Genomic DNA, 18,783 nt, shown 5'->3' with positions numbered 1-18,783 from the left:
TTTACATTTTTTTTTTCATTTTAGAGAGAGAGAAAGATAGAGACATATATATATAGAGAGAATTGGAGTTCCAGGGCCTCAGCTACTGCAGTGGAACTTCAGAGGCCTGCACCACTTAGTGGGCATGTGAAATCTTGCGCTTGCCTCATCTTTATGCATCTGGCTTACATGTGTCCTGGAGAGTCAAATATGTGTCCCTAGGCTTTGCAAGTGCCTTAACCACTAAGCAATCTCTCCAGCTACATTTTCAAATTTTTAATTTTAATTTTAATGTGTTTCATTTTATTGAATCCCTCTTATATAATCTATTAACTTCCTTATTTCATCTAGCTATTTATATTCTCTGAATCATTGAGGAGTTTATTCATATACTCATTGATTTTATTAAGTATTCTTACAATTATGTTTTAGTTCTTTGGGATTTTATATAATTAATTCTCACCAGAGTCTGAAACTTTGAAATTGGTAAGTTTTGAAGAAGTTGTTTCCTATATTTTTCATGTTTCTTACCTTTTTGCATCAGAGAAATTTTTTTTTTGTCAATGACATAATTTTTCAGTATAAATATTGCTGTTTCCAAACAGGATTAGGTTGTACTAGGGATGAGGTGTGATTGTGCCCACTGGACTTGAGCTAAACCTCAGCCCACATGCTCTAGCAACCAGGCTCAATCTTCAGTTTCTTTCAAGAGTAGTAGAATACCACCTGTGGAAATACAGCAATAGCCAATACATATAGCCACTATAAAAATGTAGTGATAACAAACTAAAAACAGTTGCTGCTTCAACTCCAATAATTTGGGGTGAGTTAAAGAACAAAGGTACTATATTAGAAATGAATAAAATATTAGTTAGTAATGGTAGGAATTGAATTGAAAGAATAGCAACTAGTATTAGAGCACACAATAAAAATCAAAATGTAAATAGAATTGTAGAATAATTAGCATGAAGAGAAGTATACTGGAGCTCCATGTAAAAGTATAACAATAAGTGAAAAAAATGTACAGAAATGCAATCAGACAATCTCAAACAACCTCAGAATGAAGAATGAGTAGGCTGAGACAGGAAGATCTCCACTGCCTAGCCAACCTATTACCTGGGGAAAGCTTTTTGTTCTATTAAGGAAAGAAAAGAGAGCTGGAGAGATAGTTTAGTGGTTAATGCACTTGCTTGAGAAGGCTAAGGACCTAGGTAAATTCCCAGCACCCATGTAAGCCAGATACACAAGGTGGCTCATGCATCTGGAGTTCATTTGCAATGGCTTGTGGACCTGGCACCTCGATTCCCCCTCTATATCTACTTCTTCCTCTCTCTCTCTTTCCCTCAAGTAATAATAAAAAATATATTAAGAAAAGAAAAGGAAACCACCACCCAAACAAGCAAAACATTACTATTGTTACTACTACAATTATTATTATTATGATTAACAACATATTTTGTATGGATACATTATGTGTTGTGTACTCTATTTTGCCTTGTTCCTGGCCCCATTCCACTGGGACCCTCCTCAGTAAGGTTGCAGGTATTCTCCATGGGGTGGTGGTTTATGCACTATGGGACCAGCAGTCAGTTTTTTTTTTGGGGGGGGGGGGATGCCTCTGGGCATGATATAGCTCTTACATTCTTTCTGTCCCTGTTCCACAAAATTCCATGAGTCATGGTGAATGAGACAATTTTTAGCATTGGTCAGATACCATATAGAATGATTGTCAATTTGCATTCAATGTTTTCCTCATGGTTAGGCTGGTGATGGTGTTTTGAGGAGGACTGTACTCTGCCTTTCTGTCATGTAAAATCAAGGGTATATAAATCAACATGATCCATATTGTGGTTATTATGTGTGAGTACATGGCTCAGTGGTGGTTTTCAGGTTTCTCCACTGCAAGGTTATATCTCCACTCCCCACAGTACTTTGCTCCTCTTCATCTTGTCTTTGAGTAAGTCATCATGTGCAGCCCATACTAAAAAGTAAAGGGCTTCACTTTCTTGAAAGAATATTTTTTTTCTATATAGATTTATATATTCTCCTTCATTTCCATGTTGAAATTGTTCCATACTTGACACTTCTTTTAGACATCAGACTATAAAATTTGACTAATTTGTTCCTCTCATATTTTTTGCAGTTAGTAGCTGTTTTTATTTACTTATTCATGTTCTTATTAGGATAATGCTGTCATGGATTAATGCAAGCTAAGAACACATTCAACCACTGAGTTACATCTTCTAGTCCGGTATCTGTCTTGTTTATGATTCTGTGTGATGTTAGTTTATTTGTACTGGGACAAAATATTTGATAATCCTGCACTATTACTTTCATTGGAAGAGAGAAGTCTTCTTCAGGGAACAGTTTTGACTCAGCAAAATTAAAAACTGAAAGCTGAAGTGCTAGAGTATGTTTATAAAAAAAAATAATGAACTAATTTGTGGCTAAGAAGTCAGGGACATTTTATTATAGAGCAAGCAGGGTCTAAGCACAATATTAACTAATTTTTCAAGGTAGTGATATATTTAGTAAAACTGATTGTTTAAGTTTAAGACCATTTATTGAATATAAACATTCAACTTCATCACCTTGCCATTGCCTAATGTTGTATTTGAAATTCAATTTAGTACCTTCCTATAATAAACATGTCTTATAACAATTTATTGTAAATCACATTCATTACTTTCTAAGTGTAGTAAAGACTACAATTCTACTTCAGAAGGAATTCACATCAGGATACCATGTTGTCTACATCAGGAATCTGTAGTAGTTGCCAATTGCTTGCTGATGTGCCTTAAAATTTCCCCAGTGTCAAGATTTGACTATATGTTAAACAAAGCAAGCATTCCATTAAGCTGGTTGTAATTAGTCACAACTACATCCTTATCAGTGGCAATTTCCCCTGCCTAATTTTATACAATGAAAACATGTGTTTAATGTCTTCTTATTCCTCAAATATGACTAAAATGACAATATAAATGTAAAAATGTAGAAACCTATGTTAAAAAGGAATGTGGAAATGGTAAGGCTATCATATTCTTGGAAATAGGAAGCTGAAGAAATCCTGTTTCTAACAGACAGGAGCAAAAGTGAGGGTAATGATATGTGAAAGCCAACTGGGAGAAATGCTAGTTTGGAACGAGTCAGCACTCTCCACCTGCTGGCTTTCCACAGAAACCTGAAAGGTCACAGAAGCTAGAAACACCAAGGGTACTGCAGGTAAAGTGAAACCTGGGGATCAAACAGGATAACAGAGAATAAAAATTGACTAATTGATGCCAGCCTCTATTTTCTATCATGTCCATAACTCGGTCAGCTACTTCCTTCTTCCTTAATATCAAATTGTAGCTATTTTCTGGAGAGAGATGAGAAACAAGAGCCTATAAACCACAGGCATTGCAGTGGACAGGGTTGTGTGGCAAGGTAAAGATATGAGGATGAAGGAAGAGACTCCAGCTCAGTCCAGCTCCCAGGTACCCCATAAAGTGACACTTTAAAGGGGGGGGCATAGGAACCTGGAGGGTTCCCCTGCCTGGAAGGCTAGTTCCTAATGACACTAAGTATTGTCTTCTCTTCCAACAAAATGGCAGCCCATCGCCCAAGGAAGGTAGAATAAAAACTGTCATTTAATAAGTCTTGCCCATTCACACAGATCATGAAACTGACATTATTTTTCTACATCAACTTGAACTTGGGGACTCCAGCTTGAGCTGAGTGCTTTTCTCCACTGAGCCATCACCCATTCTCATTAGTTGCACTGATAAAGTTCCTTTAAGACACTCCATTTGTTATCAACTCCTCTGAGTTTCCCTTGTATTTGCATTATGGATTCTGTATTTCACTTATAAATGTTTGTACAGCAAGGATCACCAAACATTTAAAGTGAAATACAGCATCAATTTTTGACCTAAAATTGTTATATCAAACAAAATGGGTAATATAAGAAAAGAATAAAGGAATTTGCAGATATACAAGGACTCAAAGTATTTGCCTTTGTTTAGGAAACTGTAGGGAGACTGATCTTCCAAAACAGAACTCAGTGAAAGGAGGAGACAGGAGTTTGAGGAAGCAGAGATTTAATATAGACATAATCTAGGAACAAGTCAAAACATCTTCTGTTATCAGTGAAGGGAAGTCATGGCACATCCTCCAGCAATCTCTCACACTTAGAAGTGTGAAATGGGGTGCTCTAGGAAGATAATCTCTAAGGAAAAAATGGAACTCAAAATATACCTGATGAGGAGCTGGGGAGATGACTTAAAGGTTAGGACACTTGCCTGTGAAGCCTTACAATCCAAGTTTGATTACCCAGTATCCATGTAAAGTGAGTGCACAGTATAGCACATGCGTCTAGAGTTCATTTGCAGTAGCTAAAGGCCCTGGTGTGCCCATTCTCTCCCTCCCTCTTTCTCCCTCTCTCCCCACAAATGAATGAAAAAAATATTATTAAAATGTGACATTTATCCGACCCATAACTGTGGATTAACTCCAGAATGCATGACCCCTATACCTCAACAAGGAGGGACCGGGGGGGGGGGGTTAGGACATGGATGAGCCTAACAATGGTACCAAATTGACTGTATTTGCTGAGTACAGGACTAATTAATAAAAAATATATATCTGATGAATTTGAGTGTGTAAGAAAGATACTTTATTTTAACTGCGGAAGAATTAGCAAGTATACATAATAACAAAACAAGAAACAAATCAGAAAAAGGGATGTAGGGTGTAGCTCAGTGATAGAATTCAAGATTCTGGATTAAATCCCTAGCATGGAGAAGAAACAAAAGTCCCCACCTAAAAAAAGCTAAAGAAAAGAAACTGAAGCCAAGCTGAATAAAAAGAGAAATGTAATAAAGTTAAATTATTTTCCTGAGCAATGACGGTTTTATAAGAGAACTACAGCTCTTCTGCCATAAAATTTCAACTATATCTATAGTGGGTAAATCAAGAGTAACATAAGAAATTGAAGTAAATGTCAGTTTAAAGAGCCAAAAAAAATCAAAGGAAACATAGAAATGTGTCTTATTTTATAAACCTTGTAGGAAAATATATAAAGAAAAAATGTATATGCTTCATTTCCAGAAAAAATTAATTAAACTTTATAAATGTATGCAAGGTTAAATCAATACTATTTCCTCTATGAAATATCTATCATTTCAGTTTGTTGTATATCAAACCATTCTAAAACCCCATGGCTGAAAATAGCATTGTTTCCAATTTCCACTGATTATATGGTTTAAGAGACTCAGCTAGATTTAACTGAATTAACTGGATTGTTCTATTTGATATTGTATTGACTAGAAGCATTCAAATTCTACTACATGTGTTTTCTCTCTGTACATAGCAACTTTGTTCCCAATAATCTCTTCATAATAACCCCTCTTTTTAGCAGGATGATTTAGGCTTCCTTTGCTGTAATGGCAGGGTTGTAAGAGGAACTCTAAGAAAATGTGCCTGATATATAACAAATTATCAAGCTTCTGCTTATGGCTCATTTATCAATATTTTCTTGGTCAAAATAAATTAGATGGCAAACCTGTAGTCAGGGAGGGACAAGGATGTGAACACTAGAGGTGTGGTTTATTGTAGGCCACCCATGTACTTTCTCTCCGTCTAATGTATTTTGTCTACTTTCAAAAGCAGTGCATTAAAACATTCTTGATGACAGTATTAGAGCAAGTCCCATCTTTGATTTAGTTAAATGTTCTTCAAGCTTGGCATACCTTAAAGAATATGATATACTCTGATTCTCTCTGTAACCAGTTAAAGATTACTAGACCAGTTACAAATTGGAGGAGCTTAGAAAGTGTGATCATGAAAGCTGTTGGAAATCTTTACTGAACCACTAAATGACCCACAAGAGGCAAAACAGATTTGTTTTCCCAATTGATCATGTGTTTTTGCTTCATTTAGTTAAGTATTAGATGTAGGTCTTTCTATTTTCAGATCTGTTATGTTCAAAACCGTTTGTTAGACTTCTGTCTTTAAAAATTCAATCTCTCTCTTTTTCTCTCCCTCTCTCTCTGTATGTATGTATGTATTTATTTCCAGAAACTTAGAACTAGAATGGCAGGCTAATACTGGTGAGTAATATATGTTGAATAGTTAGTTAATTAAACAACTTTGCCACATAACAAGCTGAATTTTAGAATTTTATACATTCACAAAAAATATACAAAATAAAATTTTAATGATTTTTAAACTTTATTTTATTTATTTATTTGAGAGAGAGAAAGAGGCAGAGAGAGGGAGAGAGAGAGAATGGGCATACCAGGGCCTCTAGCCACTGCAAACGAATTCAAGACACATGTGCCCCTTGTACATTTGCCTTATGTAGGTGCTGGAGAGTCAAACCTGGATCCTTTGGCTTTGCAGGAAAACAACTTAACTGCATTTCTCCAGTCCCAAAATAAAAATTTTAAGCACTTATGGAAAAAAAACTTTCAAGCTCTGTTTTTTTCCTAGCAATTATTTGAGTTTAGAAATAACTCATGAAACAAAGCAAATATTAGAAGCTTAATGTCAAGAATTATAATCCTTGCTTTCCCAAATGTATTTTCCCTTCTCTGTTTATGTTTTCTTCCTCTTTTATCTTTAAGCATTGTTTTTATAAAAAACAAATAACTAACATCTTGAAATAACTTACTTTCCCATAGAATATCTTAGATGTTAGTTGTCATATTTGGCTGTCCTTGTCAGTTGAAATTATTGCTCTCCATCCAATGTGACTATTAAAAATGACTGAAAGTACTTTGCAAATATAAGGTGTTCTCTAAACACTATTCCCCAGTAGTCTACAACCCATTTAAGTGGTATTTGATTTGCCATAAATTGTTATTTTAAAAAATTTTGTGCCATCATAAATTTGGGTGCCATTCTTGCTTTCTGGGTTTCAAAATTCTCCAAATGTTCTTTATTGAAATCCAACATTCAGTCCAAAGTATATTACATTGAATTCAACTTAGCTGAGAACAGGAGCCAGAAAGGGCCGTTCCTTCAGTCATTGTTGGATTAATGATAAGAGCTAGATCTGGTGGTCACATTTGATTATATCATTCTCTTTCATTGTCTCTCAGTGATAATGCCATTTCTGCAAGAAACCCACAATGCTTCTTTATCTGCAATTTACGTATTAGAAAGTAAAAGTGATAGTAATTCCAAAACACACCAGGAAAGGAGCTTATTTAAAGTAAATCAACAAGATGAGGAACATTTTACTTCAAAAAGATTGCACTAATATGAAAGTGGCTTGTAAAAGAATACATGATTAAAAAGTTAAATGATTTTATTATGCAAGCTAAAATCTTAAGTAACCAAATTTTGCTTTGGGCTCAGAATGCTTCATTTAAAAATGGTTCAATATTAAATTGTTACCGTTCAACCTATAATGTCAGAATGAAGACTTATCACAGACACCAAATTTGTAAATGAATTCAAGGCACAGAATAATAGAAAAGCAATTCAAAGGTAGATAACCTTAAAATGAAAAAAGTTAAAAAGAATTAGCAAAAAACTTAAAAAAAAATAAACCTTTATTACATTTAGTGTGTTACTGGTGCATGAATCAGAGCAGTCTTTAGGGACTATGGATGTTCCTGGCAGTTTCTAGAACATAACCTTGTCCAGCAATTCCCATAATGTTATCTATGGAATCATAGTCCTATGTAATACTACAGGAGGAGAAAGGTTTTCTGCTACAATGTTGTACACTGCAACCCATCCTCTATAAAAGTCAAAGCACAATAGATATTTACAGATTGAGAATTCATGTTTAAAGACTTCTTTTTTCTTGGTTAATCTGATACCCCATTGAAATTGGTTTTTAAACATTTCTTCTTCTCTTTCATCTTTCCACATCCCACTTTATTATCTTCAGAATTAATGTTCCCTGAGCTACTTGGCAGGAACCATGCTCTTGCTCTGTAGTGATGATTTTAAATTTAAAAATCTATAAAAAATATTCATCTCCATAATATCCATAGGATTACTCACTTAAAGGCAACGAAGTCCACACTTAAGTAAATTAAATGATGAAATTAATAAGAAACAAAATGCACAAGTGCTTTGAAGAATTTCTTGCTACTCCCTTGTTTATTTGAACCCTGTACGATAGCCATGCCAGTGTACTCTGTCAGAATATGCACATGCCTACTCGCCAAGAGGCATGTAATGGAATGGCAATAACTCTATTCTCAATAGTCTTGAACTAAAGTTATGCCATGCATCCACTGACTAAACATTAAGTAATACTGAATATTCATTTAATAGAATGATATTCAGGAATGAGAACAATAAAAGTATCACACAGAAATATAGAAGAATCTCAGAAACCAACTGGTGATAAAGACGATAGTAAGTAGAAAGAATCTATACTGTGTAATTCTGTTCACATGAACTTTAAGATATAAAGGATGATCCGGGCGTGGTGGTGCATGCCTTTAATCCCAGCATTAGGGAGGCAGAGGTAGGAGGATTGCTGTGAGTTCGAGGCCACCATGAGACTCCATAGTGAATTCCAGGTCAGCCTGGGCTAGAGTGAGATCCTACCTTGAAAAACCAAAAGAAAAAAAAAAAAAAGAAAAAGAAAAAAAATATAAAGGATGAAAGTAATCAGTGAAGTCAGAGTGTTGGACCTTGGGCAGGGGCCTAGTGACTGAGTCAAGGGTAGTGAACACTAAGACTCTGTTAAAAGTCCCGGTCATCATATGGGTGTCTACATTGTGAAAATCCATCAAGCTTTGTACTTCAGAAGTATGTAATTTTCCATATGCATATAAATCATGAATTAACTGGAAATGAGTAAAAATTTCAAATGAACTTTTTGCTGTTTATTCTCTTCAAAATAATGCTCAATTTTATTTTTAATTTTTCCCAGAAAATTATTTTAAATGCAAATCATGCTGGATGTAACTTAAATTAAAATATAAATCTAAGGACTTGAGTGGGGTGCTGGAGAAAGAGATGGCTTAGTGATTAGGTTCCTCCCATGCAAGCATGAGAACCTAAAGAGGCCTCAGACTTCCTATGATCAATGTCCCTGCATGCACATAAACAGTTTACTATGTTCATTTATGCCTCTATCCCTAATCCTGTCAGGAGAAAAGACCAGAGAATCCCTGGGACAAATGAAAACAGCAAACTCCAGAATTAATATGAGACTCAATTTCAAGTGCTTGAGTGATGGAATAAGGGAGACCATCCTTCTCTGGCCATGATTTTAAGAAGAAATATAAAAGTGAAATGCATGTATATAATAAATGAACAATTATAAGAGTGGAAGCAGAACTATTAAAAATAAAGCAGAGGGGCTGGAGGGATGGTTTAGCGGTTAAGCGCTTGCCTGTGAAGCCTAAGGACCCCGGTTCAAGGCTCGGTTCCCCAGGTCCCACGTTAGCCAGATGCACAAGGTGGTGCACACATTTGGAGTTCGTTTGCAGTGGCTGGAAGCCCTGGCGCGCCCATTCTCTCTCTCTCCCTTTATCTGTCTTTCTCTCTGTGTCTGTCGCTCTCAAATAAATAAACAAAAATTAAAAAAAAAAATAAAGCAGAGGAAGTAGACAGGGAATCATACGTACTGTGTGTGGTGGTCACATACAATGTATGCCCAAGGTCATAGAAGATTTTTCTGGTAAAGAGACATTTGCATCATCTTGAATAATATGAGGTAATGATCAGATAGATATCTAGGGTAAGATCAGTTAACACCAGGAAAAGAGCAAAGGGAAAGGCCCAAACAAAGCTCAGAGCATGTACTCAATGTTCAAAGTCTGGAGCAGAAATGGCGGGGCAAAACAGTCATGAGTAGGTTCTGGGAGAATTTTGGAAATTGTGGAACAGAAATGAGACAATCTCCATATTATATTCTCTCTTTTATTCTCTATACATGATATACATACATACATACATACATATATATATATATGTGTGTGTGTGTGTGTGTGTGTGTGTGTGTATGTATGTGGTATGGATATATATGTATATATGTATGTGGTATGGATCATCCTTGCTACTGAGACTGGACTGGAAGTGGAAACAAGAATGGAAGTATGGAGATATATATATATATATATATATATATATATATATATATATATATATATACACACACATACATACATACATATATATTGGCTAGACTGTTCAGTGGGTATGATTGAGGATAAGGTGCACATGGTCAGGATGTATTTGAAAATGTAATGACAAAATTGCTTTTAATATTTTAATTTTAATATAAGGAGTATAAGAAAGAAGAAAATCAAAATGGTTGCAGTAGTTGGGAAATGATGAACTCATAGATAAGAATTTTTACCCAGACAAGTGCTAGATGAGCAGGTTGGAGAGAACAGGATCAATGTTCAGTGGAGATGAGCAGATCTTGAAGTGTCAATGAGACATCCATACCTAGCTGTCCCTGATACCTGCATATAATAATCTGGACTTTACAGGAGAATTTGGAACTGGGGTCATAAATTGGGAATTCCTGAGATTCTACTTGCTATTTGCAGCCATTAGACTAAATGACTTCATATAGAAAATCATTGTAGAGAGAGAAAACAAGGTCTCAGGATCAAAACTGTGGTCTGTTGAGATATGAGAAGAAACCAGTAAAACATATCAAAAAGTCATGAATGAAGTAGGACCAAAAGAAGAAGTCTGTGAGTTTGTAGCAATTAAGGAAGAAAATTATGGTAGTTTGAGTGGATGGCCCCCAATATATTCAGATTTTACTAAGGTTTGTAATTTAGATCTGCAGCCACTTGGTTGGAGGAGGTATCACTGGATGTATACTACGATCCAGCCTTAAGGTGTGATGGTAGATTTGGAATTCCAACCTAAGATATGCAAAGTACCTAAATTTTGCCTGGTGTTCCTGAAGTGTGCTTATTTATAGAGATGGCATGGCTTGGGGCCTTCCTGTCTCTGCATGGGCCTGTAAAAGTGGGCCAGCTTCTTCTGCCATTATGGAACTTCCCCTTTATCTATAAGCTTCAAACAAATCCCTCCTTCTTCCCATAAACTGTGTCTTGTCTGGAGGTTCATCTGAGTGACCTAAAGCTGTCTACTACAGAAGTATTTCCTGAAGATACTGGTTGTCTCAAATGCTCCTTGAATTATAATGAAGACTGGGGAAATGCAACTGGATTTGGAAGGTGTGTATTGATAAGTAGGAGAAAAGAAATTTTGTTGTAATAATGTGAGGAAACACCTGATTAATGTATGTTTTAAAACTGAATTAGACAAAGCCAACTATGAACTACTCTTTAAAAAAGTCTCACTTGTCCTGGTGTGGTGGCACATGACTTTAATCACATTGAGTTCAGGACTACCCTGAAAATACAGAGTGAGTTCCAGGTCATCATTGACTAATGTGATACCCGACTTTGAAAGAAAAAAAAAAAATCACACTCTAGGAAAAGCACAAAACTGTATTATTCCCTAGAAAGGCAGTATAAAAATTGCTGGTTTGGGGCTGGAGAGATGGCTTAGCGGTTAAGCGCTTGCCTGTGAAGCCTAAGGACCCCGGTTCAAGGCTCGGTTCCCCAGGTCCCACGTTAGCCAGATGCACAAGGGGGCACACGCGTCTGGAGTTCGTTTGCAGAGGCTGGAAGCCCTGGCGCGCCCATTCTCTCTCTCTCCCTCTATCTGTCTTTCTCTCTGTCTGTCACTCTCAAATAAATAAATAAAAATTAAAAAAAAAATTGCTGGTTTTGTTTTGTTAATGATTGGAAAAATACTAGCATATGTATATGTATGATTACCATGATCCAAAAGATAAAGTGAATCCAGTGATATAGAAGATTGGGTGTCTGGAATATCTACAGAATATTTAATAATAAATGTCACCAGAATCTAATTAAAGGATTGCTTTTTCTCCAATTTATTTTTCTATACCTGTTTATCTTAATAGATAGCTACTACATAAGCTACCAATTAAATCAGAAATGTATGTATGTGAAAAAGAGATACAGAAATAAAATTAGCCCAGTTGTTCAGTTATTTGGTTTATACTGTGAGTGGTTGTGACTGTACTGGCAAGCTCTTTGTTTTCTAGAGTATTTCAAGGTATTGAGACATTATACAGCTACATCTCTTTTTGTATAGCATTCACAAAATGATCTGACATAAAGGGATTCCATTTGGACTCTGAATTGAAAGAGCCTCTTCCACAGTTTCCCTTTCCTGAAATAGTAAATAAAAGGAGAAGTAAAAGAACAGTAAATCGAATTGAAGCTCAAATTTCAATGATGTTTATAGACCAAGGAGTCTATTTCTTCAGCGTTGGTTATTTAGAATGCTAGGATAGTGAGAACTATAGTAATGAAGCCTCTTCTGTCTTCTATGTATGTTCTTATCATTTATGTGAATTTCTATTCAGTAATACTATCAACACATATTTCATACTAAGTCAAACTTTTAAAATCTCATATTGTAAAAAGGAGTAGTGAGCTCAGAATAAGACCTAATTATTTTCTATATATAAATTGGAAATTGATGACAAAACAAAATGAAATCTCAGTCTATAGTTTGGGCATGAGGATATATATATAACATATATGTTATTAACAACTTCTATACTTACAGACAACAAACCCCTCCCTGTAATCTGTTTCTCTGCTTACGTATACACAGTACCATCCTCTTAAAACCTTCTCTCTCCTCCCTCCCTCAAATCCTTTTTCTAGCTTATGGGCCTCTGCTACAGAATTTTGGTTCCAGCTCACAAACAAGTCTATACATTTGTAGCAAGGATCCACATATGAGAAAGAAAATGAGACATTTGGCTCTGTGGGGCTGGGTTGCCTCACTTAGTATAATCCTTTCCAAATCCATCAATTTCCCTGCAAATTTCATTATTTCATTTTTCTTTACCACTGAATAGAACTCCATTCTGTAAATGTACCACATCTTTATTATCCATTCATCTGTGAATGGACATCTAGGCTGATTCTATTTCTTAGATATTGTGAATTGAACACTAATAAACATAAAAATAAAATAAAATAAGCAAGTATCTCTAAGGTAGTGAGGAGAGTCATTCGGATATATATGCCTAGGAGTGCTATAGCTAGATCATATGGTAAATATATTTTTAGCTGTCTCAAGAAAACCCACACTAATTTCCACAAAGGATGTACCAGACTACATTTCCAGCAACAGTGTGGAAGGGTTTCCCTTTTACCGCATCCTTGCCAACATGTATTGTCATTTGTTTCCTTGATGGTAGCCATTCTGACAGGAGAGAGATGGAAAAGCAAAGTAGTTTTAATTTGAATTTCCCTGATGGCTAAAGATGTAGAACATTTTTTAGATGTTTATATGCTGTCTGTATTTCTTCCAGTGAGAGCTCTCTATTAATTCCATAGCCCATTTTCAATTGGGTTGTTTGATTTCTTACTGTTCTATTTTTTCAGTTCTTTGTTTATTCTGGATATTAATCCTCTGTCAGATGTGTAGCTGGCAAAGATTTTCTCCCATTCTGTAGGTTGTCTCTTTGCTTTATTCCTTTGCTGTACAAAGCTTTGTAATTTCAGGAGATCCCAATAGTTGATTAGTGGTTTTATTTTCTGAGCAATTGAGGTTCTATTCAGAAAGTCATTACATATGCCAATTTGTTAAAAGGTTTCTCCTACCTTTTCCCCTAGCAATGTCAGAGTTTCAGGTCTGATATTAAGTCCCTGATCCACTTGGATTTGATTCTTGTGCATGGAGAAAGACAGTGATCTACTTTCATCCTTCTACATATAGATATCTAGTTTTCCTAGCACCACTTGTTGAAGAGCATTTTTGTAAAAATTTTGGCATTATTATAAAAAATCAGATGGCTGTAGCTGCCTGGATTAACATTTGGGTCCTCTATTCTGTTCCATTGATCTACATGTCTGTCTTTGTGCCAATACTTTGTTGTTTTTGTTTCTATGGCTTTGTAATATACCTTCAAATCAGGTACGGTGATTCCAGCAGCCTTATTTTTGTTGCACAAAATTGTTTTGGCTATTCAAAGTATTTTTGCACATACAAATGAATTTTGGAATTGTTTTTTTTTTTTCTGTTTCTGTGAAGAATGCCATTGGAATTTTAATGGGGATTGCATTAAATGTGTAGATTGCTTTTGGTAAGACTGACATTTTCACAATATTGATTCTTCCAATCCAAGAACATGGGATGTCTTTCCATTTCCTTGCATCTTCTGCAATTTCTTGTTTGAGTTTTTTATAGTTCTCATTATAGAGATTTTTCATTTCCTTGGTTAAGTTTATTCCAAGGTCCTTTTTTTTTTTATGCTATTGTGAATGGGAGAGATTTCCTGATTTCATCATCTGTACATTTGTTATTAGTATATAGGAAAGCTACTGATTTCTGTGTATTCATTTTGTATTCTGCTACATTGCTAAAAGTGTTTATCAGCTCTAACAGTTTCCTGATTGAATTTTTAGGGTCTCCTGTGCGTAGAATCATATTATCTACAAATAGTGATAATTTGATCTCTTCCTTTCCAATTGGTACCCCTTTTATGAGTGACTCATAAAAGCCTTTATGAGCCTCATTGCTATAGCTAAAACTTCCAGTACTATATTAAATAAAAGTGGGGACAGTGGACACCCTTGTTTTATTCCTGAATTTAGGGGAAAAGCTTCAAGTTTTTCTCCATTTACTATTATGTTGGCTGTTGGTTTATCATAAATACCATTTATTATGTTGAGATATGTTCCTTCTCTTCCTACTTTCTGTAACACTTTTACCATGAAAAGATGTAGAATTCTTTCAAACACCTTTTCTGCATCTATTGAGATGATCGTGTGATTTTTGTCCTTCAGACCATTTATATGATGTATTACATTTACTGATTTCAATAAAAACCAGCACAGAGTATGCAATTGTGGGGATTAAAACAAATAGTCTTATAAAGCCAAAATCCTTAAGGGTGTGTGCGGGGCTCCTTCCCGCTCAGGTAGTGCCGAGGGAAGGAACAGGCCTGCTGGTTCCTCCCTAGGGGTTGAGGGGATGATGAGCGTCGGACAACTCAGAAACCTCTTCTTGCCACTGGAGAAAAACTACGCTAAGTCAGGAGTCTTTTCCATGCAGAAACAACTCACTTTATTACTCTGAGCAGTTGCCTATATCATGTTGGGGATGAAGGTGGGGATTTTAGGATGGGGGAAGAGGTAAGGGCCAATAGTAAACTGTAATTATTGAAATGGTAATTACAATTGCCATATGGAGGTAGCAGGCCAGAAGCCATTAGGCGTCTTGCTGAGTCATAGCTGGCCAGAGACAGGTCGCCAAACTTTAGCTAGGCTCAGGAAGTTCCACTAGGCCTCACGCCTGGGCCTTTTAGGGCCCAACAGGTGTGTGTTGTTCTACACCCTTAATCTTGTCAGCTGGGAGGTAGAGATTTCTATTCTGAATTGGGTTCCAGTTCAGCCTGGATCTAGATGAGACTCTGTCCCCAATAATGACAAAAGCAAAAGACAAAGGCCCTATAAATCTCAAAGCATCAAAGGCAACAATAATAAACTCCCAAATATAGCTTATTTGAAAATGAAAAAGCCAACCAAGAATATATAACCCATAACCTGCCCTGACATGGAAAAAGATATTAGGTCTATGTACCTGTTTCTTTCTTTCTTTCTTTCTTTTTTTTTTTTTTTTTTTGCTCAGCCTTATTACCTTTTGGGGTGGCTTCCAATCTCACCAACGCTGAGTGCCCAACTTGATCCCTCTGTGTTTTGCTGTGGAGCTAGAGCTCTGACCAACTGTGTTGGTTGCACTGCCAGTAGGTGCTGAATGCTGGAGGTTTGTGGTTCTGATGGTTGGGGTATTGAAGAGTGCAGACTCCTACACAGTTCCACCTGTATCCCTTTTAGTAGCTCCTTAGTTAATCTTCAGATTTCCCAACTTGGCAAGAAGGCTAATGATGATGACAAATCCCCTTGTTGGCTCTCTGCTGCTGCCGCCACTTGGAGCACCTGGCAGGGCGGTGCCATGTGGAGGCATGGATCCCATGGATTGGTGGTCTGCAAGTGCTTCTGCGGGATTCTGATCATTTCCTCCTTTTTGGTGGATCTTGGTCCCTCTGGCTTCTCCACTGTTTCTAAGAATAACCTATAGTCCTTCACTTTTCAGAAGAAGAGTGTATTTTGCTGTGGTTTTGCTTAAATCCCTTCCTAGGCTGGTTTGGCATAACTCCTATTCCACCATCTTACCGGGAAGTCCTAGGCTATATATTTTTATATTCTTCAAATGATTCCATGATTTTTTCTAGACTCAATGCTTTAAGTAATTGTTTCATAAATTATTGTTTATTAAGAGAAAATACAGCTGGGCATGGTGGCACATACCTTTAACCCCAGCACACAGTAGGCAGAGGTAGCAGGGTCACCATGAGTTCAATACCACCTTGATCAGCCTGGATAAACAAACCTACCTCAAAAACAAAAACAAAAACAAACAACAACAAAAAACAAAACTTTATTTTAGGGTTGGAGAGATGGCTTATCAGTTAAGGCACTTGCCTACAAAGCCAAAGGAACTTGGATTTTTTCCCCAGTATCCATGTTAGCCAGATATTAGGTGGCACATACATCTGTAGTTCATTTGCAGTGGCTCTGTTTTTCTTCTTGTCATGCCCTGCCTATCTTACCTTCCCTCACAGTCTCCCAAAACATCCAAACTACAGGATTTTCAAGGCCACTAGGACTATTGTTCCTCCAGATCTGTTCCAGCTTCTTATTCTACTCCCTTGGTCACCATGCCTATCCAGGAACATTGGTCTTGCTCCTTCTCATTTCCCAAGTATACTCTCAGCTCTGCAGATGACTTGCCTCATACAGTTCCATGAGCCCAGCCCTGGAGAGGAAGGAATAATTTCATAGCCATGCCATCTGTGGAGCCATCCCACATATTTAACTAAGCTTGTCTGTTCTTTCACTGACTAGAACAAACACCATTCCTAATTCAGCCTCCTGACACTTCCTGGAATATCTTTGCACCATCAGTTCTGCAGTGCCTAGCCCAAAGATTAAACATTTTACATATGACTAAACCAAGGTCCAGGGAGCTTTAATGCTCTGCTTGTGCCACAGAGCTAATATGAAGAAGCCTGGGATGCCCAAATCATTGATGTTTCACTGCACAAAGCTGCTTCTTTAGTATTCTTTGACTGAATAGAAAAGTAAATAAATTTATCATTTTTTAACTTTTCTTATTTAAAATAGTACTAAATGGCACTTCTCTGTCATTAAGAATTTTGCAATATTAAAACAAAGTAGACTATTAATGACATGAGCTAAGAAACAGACAATATTAGCAATTTCTGAAATAAGGATAGCAGTGAAGCTCTATTGCCTATAAAATAAACAAGAAAAAGTCAATTTTATTTTACATTTTACTTTTATTTATTTATTTGCAGGACAGAGAGAGAGAGAATGGGTGTGCCAGGGCCTCTAGTCACTGCAAATGCATGTCCACCATGTGCATCTGGCTTACATGGGTCCTTTGGCTTTGCAGGCAAGTGTCTGCTAAACCATCTGTCCATCCAGGAAAAGCCAAATACTTTGATCCTTTGCTATTGTTTTAGTGATGTAAAATAAAAAATTAGATATTTGGAAATAACATAAACAGTTATTAAGTATGCAGTATGAGCACGACATTTTCACACCTTACATATATTCATTTTAAAATGTTAATCATTAAATCAATTATGCAAATTAAGCATTCCACAGCCACTTTATAGTTGAAAGGAGTAAAAGGATGAAGAAAATGGTTAAGCATTAATGTTAAACTGGAGTTAAAGCTCAATGATTATGTTTATTTGTTTCTACTGATAGAACTAAGGTTATGTAGGCAGAAGGTAAAATATTTTATTTTAAGATTTTATTATTTTAATATTTTATTTTAACTTGTAAGAAAAAATTGCTAAGACTTTGGTTAGTAATAAATATTGTAGCTACTAATTCTTACTTTTTTTTTTTTTTTTGGTTTTTCATGGTAGGGTCTCACTCTAGCCCAGATGGACCTGGAATTCAGTATGGAGTCTCAGGATGGCCTCAAAATCATGGCAACACTCCTACCTCTGCATCCTGAGTGCTGGGATTAAAGGCGTGAGCCACCACACCCAGTCTTCACATTAAAATTTATGTTGTACTCATGCATGGTGGCACAGACCTATATTCTAGCCATCAGACTGAGCCAGGAGGATCACAAGTTTGAGACTAACCTGGTCACTTAACTAAACCCTATCTCAAAATAGCAACAGAACTAACCAAGTAGTCATGTTATAATCAAATACTAAATAAATCTACTTATAAATAACTTCACATATTGCCTAACTCCCATTACTAAACTGTAAATTTCAACATCAAAACTGAAATATCAAGGGATCACTGGACACAATTACGATTCTTTGCACAAACCCCCCAGGTGTTTTTGTCACAATGATATTCTATGCAAAGAAAACTTTTTTCTTTTCTTTTTTTATTTTTTTTGTTTATTTTTACTTATTTATTTGAAAATGACAGACAGACAGAAAAAGAGGCAGAGAGAGAGAATGGGCATGCCAGGGCCACCAGCCACTGCAAACACTTGAGATGCATGCGCCACCTTGTGCAAATGGCTTACATGGGTACTGGGAAATCGAGCCTTGAGCTGGGGTCCTTAGGACTCATGGGCAAGCACTTAAATGCTAAGCCAACTCTCCAGCCCTTTCTTTTCTTTTTGAAATGAGAAGCACGGGGTTTCTGGATTGATCTGAGTTTATTGATTAAGTTGGATTACTATGAAATTAGCATTATGATGTTG

This window comes from Jaculus jaculus, chromosome 10 (genome assembly GCF_020740685.1).
Source record: "Jaculus jaculus isolate mJacJac1 chromosome 10, mJacJac1.mat.Y.cur, whole genome shotgun sequence".
NCBI classification, from domain to species: Eukaryota; Metazoa; Chordata; class Mammalia; order Rodentia; family Dipodidae; genus Jaculus; species Jaculus jaculus.
Note: the sequence above shows the minus strand (reverse complement) of the source record.